The sequence below is a fragment of the Callospermophilus lateralis genome, chromosome 1 (assembly GCF_048772815.1).
Source record: "Callospermophilus lateralis isolate mCalLat2 chromosome 1, mCalLat2.hap1, whole genome shotgun sequence".
NCBI classification, from domain to species: Eukaryota; Metazoa; Chordata; class Mammalia; order Rodentia; family Sciuridae; genus Callospermophilus; species Callospermophilus lateralis.
The window spans coordinates 121,443,263-121,461,285 of NC_135305.1; the positions used below are offsets into that span (position 1 = coordinate 121,443,263).

General features: G+C 36.9%; 1 pseudogene; it reads right to left on the bottom strand.

Annotated features, from left to right (window-relative positions):
• Positions 1–1,565: 1,565 nt before the first annotated feature.
• Positions 1,566–12,974, bottom strand: LOC143398139 (SUMO-conjugating enzyme UBC9 pseudogene; annotated as a pseudogene).
• Positions 12,975–18,023: the final 5,049 nt, after the last annotated feature.

Sequence of the window (18,023 nt, forward strand, 5' to 3'; positions counted from 1 at the left end):
TTGTATGTGGTGCTGAGGATCGAACCCGGGCCACACGCATGCCAAGCAAGCGCGCTACGGCTTGAGCCACATCCCCAGCCCAGATTCAGATTTTTCATATCTTCTAACAATGTTTTGTAGTTTTCAAAATATGCTTTATACATTTTTGTTAGATTTATTTCTAAGTATTTCATTCTTTTTGATATATTGTTAGATTTAGCTCTAATTGGAGAGTTGAGATCATTTGCATTCAACTTCATCATAGGGAGATGTTTATTAATTCCTATTATTGTGGCTTATTTCTAATGTTTAATTTGGTTTCTGTTTCTCATTTTTCAAATGAAATTTATCCACTTGTGAGTTCTGGTTTTTGTTTTATTTTGTTTTTATTTCTCCTGTGTGAAGTATTTAAGATTTTTCTTATGCCAGTTTAGCATCATGGATTATTTTAGTTTCTACTTATCTTGGAAGGTTTTTATTTATCCTCCAATTCTAAAGGTTAACTTTGATGGATATAGCAATCTTGGCTGACAGTTACTTTCTTTCAAGTCCTCCTGGATTTTAGATTTTGCGCTGAGAAATCAGAAATAATTCTGATTGACTTGCCTCTAAATGTGACCTGATGTTTTTTCTTATAGAGGCTTTTAAAATTCTATTATTATACTGTATGTTAAGCATTTTAATGATAATGTGTTGTGGAGAAGTTCTTTCTTGATCTTGTCTATTTGGGGTTCTGTATGTCAATGGCCATCTCATTCTCAATGTGTGGAAATTTTTCTGTTTTTATTTTCCTGAAGAGGTTACCAATGCCATTAGCCTATATCTCACAACCCTCTCCAATTCCAGTGATTCTTAAATTTGATCTCTTAATGTCTCAGAGTTCTTGTATATTCTTGTCATGTTACTTATTTTCTTATCTTTAATGTTTTAATGTTCAAGGCCAGCCACTTTGTCATCCAACTCTGAAATTCTGTCTTCAGTGTGGTATATACTCTAGATAGACTTTCACCTGAACATTTGATTTATTGTGCCTTTCATTTCCAAGATTTCTGTTTGGTTCTTTTTCAATTTCTCTATTTACTCATTGAATGTCTCATTCATATTATGTACTGGCCTTCTTTTTTAAAAATATATTTATAAACAGTTTATTTACTCTAAACAGCAACACAGACAAACGCCATATAAACACAAAGGAAGAGGTGCGGGTCGAGATGCTGCAGGCTTTGGATCCGAGGAGCATTAGCAACAGCCAGGTTCTGAGAGAAGGGTGTGGGAGGGAGGGACAGGGACTTCCAAACAGCCCCCTGGAGGCCAGGACAGCTCTGAACGGTGACGCATGCCTGCAACTGAGCAAAGGAACTAGCTCCTAGGGCTTACCTAAGTATAAAAGTTCATAATTTTACAGCAGTTGAAATATTGACATCAATATTAAAATAAAAGCAAGTTTTACATAACAATCAAAAATACAAAAGACTGAAGGAAGAGACCCTGTATGAAAAAATGGGGCAATTCAGAGAATTGAGAACTGTATACCAGTGGTGGAAATGGAAGATGGCGCCCGCCCAACCACTCCAGGCGACTGGTAACTGCACGAGCGACTTGAGATTTGCAAAAGGTGTAAACAAGTTCTTGTCAAACCAGTCCCTTCCTTTTGCGGTGCCACAGGGTCGCTGTCTATGAGGGTGCAAACTTCTTGGCTCGAACCCTTTTCTCTTATTCCACTCTGTTTTGGCAGTAAATCGTGTAGGCCTCTGCTTAAGCGGGGTCTTGGATATTTGGTTCATTTAGAAATTCCTGTATTCCTAATAAGATCGGCTTGATCGTGATGGCTGGCCTCCAGTTCTTGTCCTCCTCCAGCATGGACAGACACACGGTATCAGAAGGGTACACATTTGGGTGAAACAATGGTGGCTCAAATTTACATTTCGGTGGTGAGGATGGATAATCATCTTTGAAGAGCATCCGCAGCTTGAACAAGCCTCCTTCCCACGGAGTCCCCTTCTTTCCTGGGATGGCACATTCCCAGTTCATCAGGTTCATCGTGCCATCTGGGTTCTTGGTTAGGACAGCCACAAAGCCAAAAGGATGGTCCTTCCTCCCAGCTTTTCTCTCCTGGGCGAGTCTGCTGAGGGCGGATCCCCGACATGTTCAAAGTCCCTTGGATGGGCGCGGCCTGGCGGCAGAGGCAGTGGCGTTCCCTTTGTCTCGGTACTTCCCTCCGCTTGTACTGGCCTTCTTAATTCATTCAGTTGTCTTCCTATGTTCTCTTGGAATTTGCTGATCATTTTTTAAGTAGTTTTAATTGTAGCTAGACCCAATACCCTTATTTACTTATTTTTATGCGGTGCTGAGGATCAAACCCAGTGCCTCATATGTGTGAGGCAAGTACTCCATCACTGAGCCACAACTCCAACCCTCATTGATCTTTTCTTTTTTTTTTAAGAATTTTTTTTACTTGTAGATGGACACAATACATTTATTTTGTTTATTTTTTTTTTAAAAGAGAGAGTAAGGGAGGAGAGAGAGAGAATTTTTTTTTAATATTTATTTTTTAGTTATCGGCGGACACAACATCTTTGTACATGGTGCTGAGAATCGAACCCCGGCCGCACGCATGCCAGGCGAGCGCGCTACCACTTGAGCCACATCCCCAGCCCGTTATTTTTTTTTTAACATGATGCTAAGGATCAAACCCAGTGCCTCTTACGTGCTGGGCAAGCACTCTATAAACATTTTTTGAATACTTTATCTCATATTTCGTCCACTCAAATATCTGTGGAGTTAGTTGCTGGTAAATTATGAACTCTAGGAAGTGTCATATTACTTTGCTTTTTCATATTTCTGGTATTCTTGTGTTGAGTTTTATGCACTTGTTAGGATGGATTTCTTTTCCATTTTTACTTATGGGCTGTTTTAGGGCAAAGGCTTCTCTTGCCATAGTGTCCTAAAATGATCTAGATTGAGACACCCCCCCATAGGTGTGGTATCCACAGCTTTTATGTTAATTCTCTTTGTTTTTGCTGTAGAGTGGATGTCCATATGTGAGGTCTGAGCCCCCACCACACACACACACACACACACAGCTGTTCCTACTTGGGGCTCAATAATTAGTTTGGGGATTTTATTTCTTTCATCCTTTTATTAAGTATTGCTGAAGTTTGAGGGTGGTTAATTTGTATGTGGATCAAGTAGCTGTCTCTTGGAGAAGTTAAGTCCAGCAGCAGAGTTTCTACCATATGAACTTGTACTTTTCCTATAGATTCCCAGCATCTTACTGAGAATCAGTATTCCCACTGTTTGAATTCTGAGCCTTAAAGCAACTGGAAATGCATCCTTCCTCTAATCCACCATGGTAAATTTCTTTCTAAAAATTTCATTTTTTTGATGTTACTGTAAATGCAATTTTTCTAAGTTTCATTTGAGATTTTTCATTGAAAGCGTATAAATATGTAATCAATTTGTGCATATCAATCTCATATCTTGCTAAACTTGTTTATTAGTGCCATTGTTGGTGTGTGTGTGTGTGTGTGTGTGTCTGTGTGTGTGTGAATTTCTTAGTATTCCTATGTATATGTCATGTCATGTCACCTTTCCAACCCAGTTCTCTTCTTTCCAACTTTTCCTGGATAAAACCTCCAATATAATGTTAAATAGAAGTCAAAGGGTAGACATTTTGTCTTTTTTCTGATCTTGCAGGGAATCATCCAGTCTTTCAGCAACCAGTATCTTTCATAGACACCCTTTATCAGGTTGATGAAGTTCCCTGTACTCTTACTTTGTTGAGTATTTTTATCATGAAAGGGTGTTAGACCTTGTCAAATGCTTTTTCTTTGTCTACTGAGATGATCATGAAGTTTTGCTCTTTATTCTATTGATATTTTACAGAAATTAATTCTTGGATGCTAAACAAAACTTGCATTCCAGAATATAGACCGTTTGGTTCTGCTGTTTAATTCTTATTCTATATTGTTGAGTTCTAGTATATTTTTTATTGGGTTGTCTTCTAACTATTGAATTATGAGAATTACTTATATATTATGAACCCAAAATTTTTATGTTGTTTGAAAATATTTTCTTCCACATTGTAATTTGTCTTTTCATCCTCTTACAAACAAGTCTTTTATAGAACAAAAGTTTTTCATTTTGCTTATGTCCAAATTATCATTTTTTTCTTTGATGGATAGTTGTTTGTTTGTTTGTTTGTTTGTTTATGATGCTAGGGATTGAACCCAGGGCCTTGTGCATGATGGATAATATTTTTAAAAATATTTTTTAGTTGTTGATGGGCTTTATTTTATTTATCGATATGCGGTGCTGAGAATCAAACCCAGTGCCCCACACATGCCCGGCAAGCGCTCTGCCACTGAGCCACGACCCCAGCCCTGGATAATCATTTTGATGTCACATCTAAGAACATTTTGCCTGATCCAAGATCACAAAGTTTTCTCCTCTGTTTTCTTCTAGAAATGTTATAGCTGTGGTTCTTAAATTTATGTCTGTAATCCATTTTGTATCCATTTTTCTGCATAGTGTGAGGAAAGGGTATAAATTTGTCCTTTTGTATATTGATATCCAATTTTCCCAGAACCATTTGCTGCCAAAAAACTCTTTTCCTTATTTATCAAATTGCCTTAACACTTTGTCAAAAATCAATTAACCATAAATGTAAGAGTTTATTTCTGGACTTCTAATTCTGTCCCATTGATCTATGTTTAGCCTTTTACCAGTACCATGCAGAAGATTTATAGTGAGATTTGAATCTGTTATAAGTCCCCCAACTGTCCTTCATCCAAATTCTTTTGACTACTTTGGTTCCTTCAATTTTCTTGTAAATCTTAGGATCTGTCTGATAGAACTACAAAAATCCTGTTGGAATTTTTATAGGGATTATATTCAATCTATCAATCATTTAGGCGAAAATTACAATCTTGAGTTGGAGTCCATGAGCATAAATATCTCACCATCTGTTTAGATAATCTTAAATTTCTCTAAGCAATGTTTTGTCATTTTCGGTGTACAAGTCTTATAATCTTTTGTTCACATTTATTCCTAAGTATTTTATTATTTTTGATGCTACAATGAATGGAATTATTTTCCTAATTTCTTTTTTTACTATTCTTCACTAATGTAGAAAAATACAATAATTAGTTTTTTTTTTCCTCTTCCATGTTGATCTTCTGTTCTGTGACCTTACTGAACTCCTTTGTTAGTTTGAATAGTTTGTGTGTGTGGTGAATAGGGGATTCTTTAGGATTTCCTTCATACATGGTAAAGACTTTTACTTCTTTCTTTCCAGATGGGTGGAATTTCTTTTTGTTTTTTGTTTTGTTGCACTGTCTTGAACCTCTGGTACAATATTTCTTATATGTGGCAAAAGTGGACAGCCTTGCCTTATTCCTGACCTTAGCAATTTGCCAATGCTTAGAGCCAGGCCCCAGAGCCCTTTCTTAAGTATGCTGTAGCTTAGATCTTTTATCAAATTGAGGAAGTTCCCTTCTATTCCAGGTTTGTTTTACAAAGTGTTGTCGTAACTGGGTGTTGGGTTTTGTCAGAAGCTTTTTCTGTATGGACAGTCCTTAACTAAGGATGATTTATGATTTTTTTACTTTATGATGATCTGAAAATGATATGTGTTTAGTAGAAACTGTACAGTATAATACAATTATTCTCTTTCCCACTTTCAGTATACAGTATTTGGAAGGACACATTAGAACCAAAGCAGATATTTATGGTGCTTTTAGATTAGCCAGGTGGAAATTTTTAATAAATGGTTGGATACACTGACTCTCAGGAGAGATGTGAGCACTTTAGACAGAGATTGGTATCGTCAGTGAGCATGTAGAAGAGCCCAGGAGTGGCTGAAATTGCTTGGGGAGAGTTTGTAGAGTTAAAGTAGAGAGGTTTATGGATAGAATCTTAGAAAACAGCAATAGAGATGGGTGTGATGGCACATACATATAATCCCTGCTACTCAGGAGCCTGAGGCAAGTACCAAGGTACTTTTTCAGGATAAAAAGGGCTTGGGGGCTGGGGTTGTAGCTCAGTGGTAGAGTGCTCACCTCACATGTGGAAGGCGCTGGGTTTGATCCTCAGCACAACATAAAAATAAAATAAAGGTATTGTGTCCATCTACAACTAAGATAGATAGATAGATAGATAGATAGATAGATAGATAGATAGATATAAAGGGCTGGGGATGTGGCTCAGGGATAAAGCTCCCCTGGGTTCAATCCCCAAAGCTGCTAATAAATAAATAAATAAATAAATAAATTGCATGATATAGTCAACACTTTATTATAAAATGGTTTGGTGCTAGATATTTTGCTTAACAGTAGGGCTAATGTAAGTTTTCTGATAGTGCAACAAAGTAAGTACACTCACATTAGGGTAGCCTCCGCTAAGCTATGATATTCAATAGGTTAGGTGTATTAAATGTGTTTTCACCTTAAAAATATTTTAATTTATAATGGGTTTATCAGGACAAAATCCCATCATAGATGGAGAAGCATGTATATATATTGAGGTGATTATGTAGGTTTTGTTCCTTATATTCACTAGTCTGTTTTATTTCTTTTTTTTTTTAATTTTTAAATTTTTTTAGTTTTTTTAGGTGGACACAAGATCTTTTATTTTACATTTATGTGGTGCTGAGGATTGAACCCAGGGCCCCATGCATGCTAGGTGAGCACTCTACCACTGAGCCACAACCCCAGCCCCCTCCTTTTTTAAATTTATTTTTTAGTTGCAATTGGACACAATACCTTTATTTCATTTATTTTTATGTGGTGCTGAGGGTCGAACCCAGGGCCTTGCACCTAGGGCATCTCATTCATGTATTCATGTTAGCATCCTGGCACCTGTGAACATTTGCAAATCTTACTATTATGTAGAAGAAAGGATGGTGACCACTCTGCCTAAACCCAGGATGCCAATTCCACTTTACTGTGTTATCTCCCAGCTCCTCCTGGTGAACTCATTGTAGAGACAGAGGGCAGCTTATTTTGGTAATAAACCTTTCCTCCAGGGCCCTGTGACCTGGCTCTCAGTCTTACTCAGGCAAGAGCTGGAGAAGATACTCTGACTAGAGCAGGCGGTTTGCATTCTTCTCCATATTCAGAGCCATTCACCAATGGTCAAGAAGTGGTTGCTATCCACGTCACCACTCAGCTGCCTTTTTCTCCCTCCCATGACTTGAAAGCAAGGCCAGCCCATGGGGTCATCAGAGTCCTGAAAAATTAGAATGGAGGATCCTTTCTTTTTTTTCCTTTTGTCTCTTTTTTTTAAAGGGTCGTGAGTAGAAATCAAACCCAGGGCCTTGTGCATTCTAGGCCAGCACTCTTCCAGTTATCTGCCCAGGGCATACTAGGGACAGACATTCTCTGTTAATTCAGACCCATCTAAAGAAATGCTGGGTCCAAGGACAGAACAGTGACACTGCTTCTTTCTCAGACTTCCCCTGTATTTGCCTCCTAAAATACCTTCCATCCACCTCATATGACACAATCAGCTACTTTACCAGAGTCAAACAAATCTAGGACCTTGTCCTAAATGTGTGCAAAGCAGGCAGTTCCACCAGATAGATGATTCTGGTTCCTGGAGGTCTACATCAGAATGCACCTGCCCTTTCAGGGTACCCACTCACCTCTGAGCCTCACACAACCCCACACACACTGTGGGCTCCATTTCAAAGATGAAGAACTGAGGTCCAAGGTCACATAGATTATAACTGATGGGAGACAGGATTTAAACCCAGGACACCAAGCTCCTTACCTTTTCCATCAGTATAATATAGTCATTTTCATGAATTACAACCTTCGTGATTTTTGCTGTATCTTTATCTCTTATTGTTTATATAATATTTTCCTTTAAATCAACTCATGTTTTTTAAAAATTATTTTAAAATAATTATAGAGCCATGGAAAGATACAAAGAAATGTACATGGATGTCCCATGCATTATTCTTTTTTTTTTTTCCCTTCAGTTCTGGGGATAGAATTCAGAGCTATGTGCATGCTAGGCAAACACAATACCAGTGAGCTACAACCCTAGCTCTGCCATATACTATTGACCTAGCCTCCACCAATAGTAACATCTTTAATTACTGTGGTATAGTAGAAAAAAACAGAGTTCATTTCTCTAGTTTTACATGCATTGGTGTATGCAAGTGTGTGGTGTGTGTGTTTGTGTGTGTCTATATACAATTTTACCACATGTATATAGCTTCATGTAATTTTTTTTTTTTAGCTTCATGTAATTATAAGACTCTCATGTTACCCTTTGTAGCAATACCTACCTTACCCCCAACCCTAACCCCTATCAACCACTAATCTATTCTCCAACTTTATAATTACAAAGGTCATATATATCATGCATATAATCATGCATGTAGTATATATCCTTTTGAAGTTGGCTTTTTTCACTCAGAATACTCTTCCCGAAGTTCATCCAGATTATTCCATGTATCAATAGTTTGTTTTCTTTTTACTGCCAAGTAGTATTCCATGGTATAAATGTACCACTAAAAGACATTTGGGGAGTTTCCAGTTTGGAGCTATTGTGAATAAAACTGCTATTGTTCATAGCATTATGAACATTTGTTTCTGTAAAAATTGAACTTTTAATTTCTCTGAGATATATCTAACAGTGCAATTGTTGGGTCATATAAGCCCATTTTTTTTAGTTGTAGATGGAAACAATCTCTATTTATTTATTTTATTGTGATGCCAAGGATCGATCCCAGTGCCTCACATCTGCTAGGCAAGTGCTCAACCACTGAGCCAAATTCCAGCCCCTCCATTTTTAGTTTTAAAATAAATTACCAAACTATTTTCCAAGGGGGCTGGATACCATTTTATGTTTCCACTGACAATATGAGTGATTCACTTTCTCCATTATCCTTGTCAGCATTTAGTGCTATCATTATTATTTTTTTATTTTTTTTATTTTTTAAATTAATTTTTATTGTAGGTTGTTCAAAACATTACATAGTTCTTGATATATCATATTTCACACTTTGATTCAAGTGGGATATGAACTCCCATTTTTACCCCATATACAGATTGCAGAATCACATCAGTTGCACAACCATTGATTTACATATTGCCATTCTGGTGTCTGTTGTATTCTGCTGCCTTTCCTATCCTCTATCATTATTGTTTTAACCATTCTCATAATATGTACTCATATCTCATTGTTTCATTTGCTTTTATAGCAAATAGTGAACAGCTAATGAGTTTGAACATATTTGCATATGCTTATTTGCCTTCTGTAGGTATCTTCTTTTAGTGAAATGTCTGTACCCATGTTTTAATTAGATTGTTTGGTATTTAATGAGAGTTTAATATTTTCTGAGAGGTCTTTATATATTCTAGATACTATTCCTTTGTCAGATATGTATTTTACAAATATTTTCTCCCAACCCATGATTTCTTTTCATTCTCTTAACAGTCATCCATAGAACAGAATTTTCTAATTTTGGTCAGGTCTAACTTACCACTTTCTCTTTTCATGGATCAGGCTTTTGGGGTCAAATCTAAGAACTCCTTGTCTAGTCCCAGAAATGTTCTACTAAATTTTTCTAGAGATTTTATAGTTTTGTTTTACATATAAGTACATAATCCAATCTGAGGTAATTTCTAATTTTTATAAACTGTTAAATTCAGATTACATTTCTTTTTGCTCTTTATTATTGTTGTCTATTTCAGGACCAGTTATTGAAATTATCTCTCTTCCTTGGAATTGCTTTAACCCCTTTGTCAAAAATTAATTGAGCAGGAGCTGGAGTGTGGCTCAGTGGTACAATGCATGGTTAGCATGCACAAAGCACTGGGTTCTATTCCCAGTGCCACACACACACCAAAAAAAAATTTAATTAGGCCCTATTTATTTGGATCAATTCCTGAGTTCTTTATTCTGTTCTATTTATCCATGTATGTATCCCTATATCAGTTCCTATATAGCAATATAATAAGCCTTAATATTGGGAAGTGATCCTTCCCTTTTTCTATGTTGAATCTTCCAGTTCATGAATATACTATTTCTTTCATGTATTTAGGTCTTCTTAAAGTACTTCTTAAAATATTTCTTTATGGGGGCTGGGGTTGCGACTCAGTGGTAGAGCTTTCTCCTAGAGCGTGCAAGGCCCTGGGTTCGATCTTCAGCACCACTTAAAAAATAAATAAAAACCAAGGTATTATGTGCAACTAAAATAAATAAATATTTTTTAAAATACTTCTTTATAGTATTTCTGTCTATGTATTCTTATTGCTTTCCTCAAATTTTTGTAATTTTCATCAGACATTTTTGGTAGATTTTGTACCTAAGTGTGTCATTTTTATATAAATGTGGTTTATATTAATTGATTTTCAAATTATGAGCAGACTTACATACCTAGAAAAATATCCACTTGTTCTTGGGTGTATTATTCTTTTTATACTTGTTGAATTTGGCATGGTAAAATTTTGTTGAGGATTTTTGTATTCAAATTTATGAAAAATATTGGTCTGTAAGTTTTGGGGATGACTATCTTTGTGTTTGAAATCAAGATAATATTAACCTCATAAAATGAGTTAGTAAGTGTTCCCTTCTCACCTATATTCTGGGAAAGACTATAAAATTGGCATTGTTCTTTGAATGACAGGTAAATTCTCTTACTTTCTTATATACTAAGGACATGGAATTTGGTAGGGTTTATTTTACTTTTTTTTTCCTTTTTTTGTTTTTTGTTGTTGTTGTTGTTGTTGTTTTGGGTTTTTTTTGTTTTGTTTTGGTTTTTCTTTTTCTTCTTTTTTCAGTTTTTAAATTACAAATTCAATTTCTCCAGTAGTTATAGAATCATTAATGCTATGTATATCATCTTGGCTAAGTTTTGGTAATTTACTAGTCCATTTCTTCTAAGTGCAATAGTGTAAAATTATTTTTAGTATTTCTTATTATCCTTTAATAGCCACCTAATCTGTTGTAATATCCCCTATTCCACCTTGATATGGGTGATTTCTATCATTTGTCGGTATTGTTAGAGGTTTGTCAATTTTACTGATTTTTTTCCCAAAGAAATCATTTTTTATTTCATTAATGTTTTCTACTGGGTTTTTTATCTGTTTTCAATTTCACTGATTTCTACTATTCTCTTTATTATTTTCTTCATTCCATTTGCCCTGAGTTTATTTTTCTCTTCTTTTTCTAGTGTCTTAAAGAACATTGATTATTGATTTGAAATCTTTGTTCTTTTCTAACGTAAACACTTGATATTATAAATTTTCCCCGCAGAACTACTTTAGCTGATTTTCAAAACAACACAAATTTTCATGTGTTGTTTTTATTTTCATGCAATTTTTTTCAGTTTTGGGGATGAAACCCAGGGTGCTCTACCACTGAGCTACAACCTCAGCCCTTTTAATTTATTTTATTTTATTTTATTTAGAGACAAAATCTCATTAAATTGCCAAGACTGACCTCAAACTTGCAATCCTCCTGCCTCACCCTCCTAAACAGCTGGGATTACAGACATGTACCACTAGGCCCAGTTTCATTAGTTAAGTATTTTTAAAGTTTTCCTTTGATATTTTTTCATTAACCTATGGATTATTAAAAAGTGTGTTGTTTAGTTTCCAAGTATTTGGAGGTCTTCTTGTTATCTTTCAGTTATTGATTTCTAGTTTGATCCCAGTGTAGTCAGAATGAATGTTTATATTCCTAGGTAAATTTTCCTTTGGCATTTGAAAATAATATATATTTTGTTTTTAGATGAAGCGTTTTACAAATAATATTCATTAGATTCTTTCGATTAATGGTATTGTTCAATTCTTCTATACCTGCTGATTTTCTGCCTAGTAGTTTTATCAATTGCTAAAATTAGATGTTAAAATTCCAATTATAATTGTCAGTTTTTCCATGTCTCCATTCAGTTCTATCAGTTTTGCTTATGTGTTTTGGTTTTTTTTATTTATTTTTAGTTTTTCGGCAGACACAACATTTTTGTTTGTATGTGGTGCTGAGGATTGAACCCAGGCCGCTCGCATGCCAGGGGAGCGCGCTACTGCTTGGGCCACATCCCCAGCCCCTTGCTTATGTGTTTTTAAGTCATGATGCTGGGTGCATACATTTAGAACAACTATATCTTCTTCATGAACTGACCTTTTTTTGTTTTGTTTTGTTTTAGTTGTAGATGGACATGATACCTTTGGGATATTTTTACTATTATTTTATGTGGTGTTGGGGATAGAACCCAGTGCCTCACACATGCCAGGCAAGTGCTCTACCACTGAGCCACACCTTTAGCCTTGGACTGACCCTTTTATCATTATGTAATGTCCTTCTTTGTCCCTAGTAATTTTCTTTGCTCTGAAATCAACTTTTCCCATTTATTGAGGGCCATAGCCAAGTCTAGCATTCTGCCAGAAGGGAGTGGTTGAGAGGTGATGCCATCGAGCCATTGAGATGATGATGGTTATGTTAAGCTGTGTAGTCAGTTGTATATGGACCCCTGCTGTCTGGCAGTAGGGTGGCTCACCACTACTTTGGAGTTCCCGTTGGGTCCGAGAGGGGTAGGCGCAGAGCCAGGGAGAGCTGAGAGAGTTTCTGGAGAGTGTGCATGGAGTGCTGGTGGAGTTCGGGCAATAAAGTTTCCTGTTTGAACATACAAGTGCTTTGTGGCGGCTCAGTGACTTGTGCCCAGCCAGACTGCGGCAACCATTAATATAATCATTCCTGCTTTTTGAAAAATCAAATGTTTTGCCAGACTAAGTGGTGCATACCTGTAATCCCAGCTACTGAGGAGGTTGAAACAGGAGGGTCACAATTAAGGCCAGCCCCAGTAATTTAATAAGGCCCTGTTTCAAAATAAAAGTTTTTTAAAGGGTTGAGATTGTAGTTCAGTAGTAGACAATTCACCCAGCATGTGCAAGGCCATGGGTTTAATCTTCAATAATATACACACACAAATAAGTGTTAACATATCTTTTTCTACAATTTTACTTCTAACCTACCTGCATCATTATGTCTGAAATGAACTGCCTGTACCTACAATACATCTGAATAATATTTTTTTAAGCCACTCAGCTAGTCTCTGCCTTTTAACTGGTATATTTAGACCACTTACATTTAAAGTAACTGTTGATATGTTTGGGCTTAAATCTGCCACTTTATTATGTGTTTATTTTTTTATGTTTTTGTTATTATTTTGGTTTGGTTTGGTTTTTGTTTTTTCCTCTGTTTCTTTTCACTTGCCTTTGTGTGGGTTACTTAAACATTTTTTTAAGAGTTCCAAATTGATCTGTTGATGATTTTAGCATATTACATAGTTTGCTTAGTGTTTGTTCTGGGTATAATTGTGTAATTATAGAATTCATCACATTCTACTGGTGTCAGTATTTTACCACTTTCAGTGAAGTATAAAACCCATACTTTCTATTTAGGTCCCTTTGTCCTCCCAGTTTTGTTTTGTTTCTTTTTGTTTTGTTTTTGGTACCAGGGATTGGACCTAAGGGTTGAACCCAGGGGTGCTTAATCACTGAGCAACATCCAGCTCCCCCACCATTTTCTTTTTAATTTTTAATATTTGTTTTTTAGTTATCGGCGGACACAACATGTGGTGCTGAGGATCGAACCCGGGCCGCACGCATGCCAGGCCAGCGCGCTACCGCTTGAGCCACATCCCCAGCCCCATTTTTTTTTTTTTAAGGCAGGGTATCACTAGGGTGATAACTTTGAGGCTAACTTTGAACTTGAAATCCTCCTGCCTCAGTCCTGGGGATTATAGGCATGTCACACCACACCAAGTTCCTCTCACTTTTTAAATATAATTGTTTTAAGTATTTTCTTTACATACATTATTACCACATCAAATGGTATCATAACTTTTGATTACATGATTAAAATATCAATGAAGCAAAAGAGAGTTTACTTCAATTTTTATCCATTCTATTGGTCTACTTTTCTTTCTAAAGGTTCCATCCTCCTTCTGCTATTATTTCCTTTCTGATTAGAGAATTTCCTTTAATTATTCCTCAGTGACAGGCCTTCTAGCAACAAATTCTCTGTGTTCATTCATCTGAAAATGACTTTATTTTCCCTTTCATTCCTGAAGTATGGTTTCTTGTATTTTAGCAGTCACTCTGTTTAGTTACAGGTTCTGGCCTACTATTGTGGACTTTGGTTTATATGACTGCTTATTTTCTGAGCCTTTGCCATGCTATTATTTTTTAAAATATTTTTTTTAGTTATTTTTATTTATTGATATGTGGGCTGAGGATCGAACCCAGTGCCTCGCACATGCGAGGTGAGTGCTCTACCACTGAACCACAACCCCTGCCCCTTTGCCAGGCTATTCTGATCTGTTACATTCTGGTAATGCTGAAGCTCCTCTTCAATCCCTGTTGGCAGCATGTTTGGGGAAAGAGATGCTGTTCTGTGACAATGGCTGAAGACTTTCTGGTAGGGGTAAGACATGCAGAAGCCACTGGGCTTGGTCTCCCTATGCTACTGAGTGGAGAACAAGGAAACATAGAAATGTGTTCCCATTGCCACTGGAACCATCACCGATACACTGAATGATTGCTGCAGTGATCCAGGGATTCACTGCTGCCATTGCTGTCAGTAAATCAGGCTTCCCACTAGGGTTCCAATTATGGAGTAGGGTCAACTTTTTAAAAATCTCAAATACACATATTACCAGTTTAAACTCACTTTAAGAAATAATGGCCATAATGAAATCATGAGTCTGGAGAACTAGTTGTAACTTTTTCTCCAAGGTACATGGAATGGTTGATTGGTTAGAAAAAGTATTTTATCTCCATACAAAGACACCCAAGGCACTTTGAGGAATAGGCCCTATAGCACACTGACACAATGAAGCTTTGTATGCCCTGCCTGACAGTGTGGTGAGTATCATTGAACTCCAAAATGATCAAAAGCCATTTTGGCTTTTAGATGTTGTTGCTACATTGCAGAGCAAAATGATGATTAGGTTAAAATTTTGAAAGAAGGCTAAGTTTACATGAGTGTAGCATGTGGGAGCTACATGTCTCACCTTGAACAGCAAGCCAAATGCTCACATGCTTGCATACTTACCTGCTTTCTTGCTGATCACCCAGTGTGATTTTCTGTTTATAAGCTTACCTATTTACAGACTCTCAGTGTATATAATTGTACCTGATCCAGTGACTCAATGGTATGCTTACCCACTTACATGCCTATACATTCAATGTACATGTTTCCCTGCTTACATGTTACCTTCTTACATGTATACATGTTATATGCTTATACTCTCACATGTTAGCATAATTATATACATAATGCTTATCTGTTTATCCTATTACATGCTTACCCTTTACCTGCTCACTCCCTTACACAATTATACAATTACCACTGATATATATTGACACAATTACACACTTAGGTGCGTATAAGTTTACATAATTACCTGCTTACCCACTTCTATAGCTCCAGCTTAGTGGTATCCCAGCACAGAAACACATGCTGGAGAAAGGAAAGGGGCTGAATTTCAGAGAAGGAAGGCTTCTTGTCACACTCCCAGCAAGGTCCTCTCTCATCTGACTCATACCAGCCCTTTTGGCAAAAGCCTCTGTCCACACCTCCAACGGTTGCCAACATATTTCCTGTGTTCCGCACATTTTTGTGGGATTTTTTCTCTTCATCTCCATGTGTGTCACCTTGGAAAGAAAACAAATTGGGGAGCTTGTGTATTCATGGCCTTATGTGTGGCGCCCTGTGTATATTCTCCTCCATATCCCTCTTGGCAACTGGCCTGATCGGCTCCATGTGACCCCCTCTGGTATGAATCAGAGCTGATTTTCAAATTAGTGGATGCTGGCTCTGTGGATGGCCTGTGCAGGGCTCTTCTCCAGGGAAAAATACCCCAAGTATAGCAAGAGAGGGAGGGGAAGAGCCCTGGATTGGGAGTCTCTAAACCTAAATTCATTGTCCAGATGGACCTCCTTTGAACTATGTAACATTAAGGGAGTCCCTTCAAGTCTGCTTTTCCCCAGGTAAAGAAGAAGGTAAATGGAGAAATACAGAAGCAGAGTCTGAGTCCTTCTGCTTTTATCTTCTATCCCCAGATCAAAGACATCCATACTGCAGTAGACAAATGTTTTTAAAGCTATAAGCACTTTTCTCAAAGTAAGGTCTTCCTACAGACATCAGAATCATTGCATGTTGGTTCAACACAGATTCTTGGGCCCCGGCATCACTGGGGACAAGATCCAGGAGTCAGCAACCTGACAACTTACATTGAGGGAATCAGTTGCATAGGGTAGTGTAAGGCAATTGCCACTATTCTTTTTTCTCCTTATGACGATTCTTGTTCATCATTTCAAGGTAAATTCTAACATCACCTCCAACATGAAGACTTTTTGACTGGCCCCAGATAGAATTAATTGCCTCAGCCTCTATGGGCTCACAGTAAACTGACTAACTCATATTTGTATGATTAGCACCTAACCTAGGACTCAGCACATTTTTTAAAAATTTTACCTTGAGGGGCCAGGGCTATGGCTCAGTGGTAGAGCACTTGCCTAGCATGCATGAGGCACTGGGCTCGATTCCTGGCACCACATACAATAAACAAATAAAATAAAGGTATTGTGTCCATCTACAATTATAAAAATATTTTTTAAAATTTTACCTTGGTGTTTCTATCACACTAGCCTTCATTTTTTTCCTCAAGCAAACGAAGTTCATCTAGCTTATTAGCCTTTGCTACTCACTCACCTTGAAAAGGAGGAGACAATACCTGTATCATCACCCAACTTTATTTTTATCTTACTTGTATTATTCTCTGATCATTTATTTTTCTTTTTCAATGTATTTGCTTTCTGTTTTTTTCCAGGAAAAGTAAGATGGGAGATCGTTTTTTAGTCAAGTCAGCAGATCCTAACCAGGGTTGATTTGTTTATGCTAAACATCCTAAAAAGCACAGGATGCTATAAAGAATTATCCAGCCACACATAACAATAGGGAAATGGCAACGTTGGTCTAGCCTGTCGCCTGGCAAATTATATATTGCTCAAACGCAAACATTTTTGTGGCATGAACGAATAAAATGTTAGAATTAAATGTTGATTTAATTTTAAAGCCTGAAAAGTCCTGAGAGAGCAATTATACCACAAGTTTTCACACTCTACTTCTGGAAGCCTCAGGTTATAGGGCGGAGTTTTGAAAAGTTTTCAGCCAGGAAGAATTTCCAACTAAATAATGAAGATGTAAACGTTTTTGACTAGGGTCTGTTTTACATATTGAGGTCCCAGTAAAATTGTCTGACAAGTTCTCCTGCTTTAAAAAAATAAATAAATAAAAAATAAACAAACCACTGGAAAATATTCCAGACCATCCTCTTCATTTCAATCAAGCTAGAAGTTAGGGTTCAGAGAAGCCCAGGGCCACTCCATATCACAGAGAGTCATGCCTAGGTCTCCTGAGTGCACATCTGGCCTTGATCACAGACTAGCCATGGCTCAGCAATTCACCAAGTACAATTTAGGATCAAAACAATGTGAAAGAGCTGTTACCAGCCCAGCTCCAGAGTCAACTCTTCGTAACTTTTCACCCCAGCTCCTCTGACCAGCTGTGTAACCTTGAAAAACCACTTAACCTCTCTGAGCCTCAGATCCCCCTAAGGATCTGTAAAATGAAGATAATAATAGTTCTGACATCATAGGATTATGATGCAGATTGAAAGAGTTAGTATGTGAAAAATGCTTGGAACTGAGACAGGCACATAGTAATTGCTATATATAGGGTGAACAATTTATCTTAGTTTTCCTGGAACTTTCCTGGCTTTAGCACTCAAAATCTTGCATCCTAGGAAATCTCTCAGTCTATGCAAAGCAAGACAAGCGGTCATGCTAGCTATATATGTATGTTGGCTTTTTTTTTAACTGTCTACATTACCGTTCAGTAACTATTTATATTAATGTTCAGTTTGACATTTCATTACTTAGAACTTTTCATGACGGAAGGATTACTGGCAAATTAATCACACAGATGAGGTAGCAGGGGAAATCTTTATCCTACTTGCTAGTAAC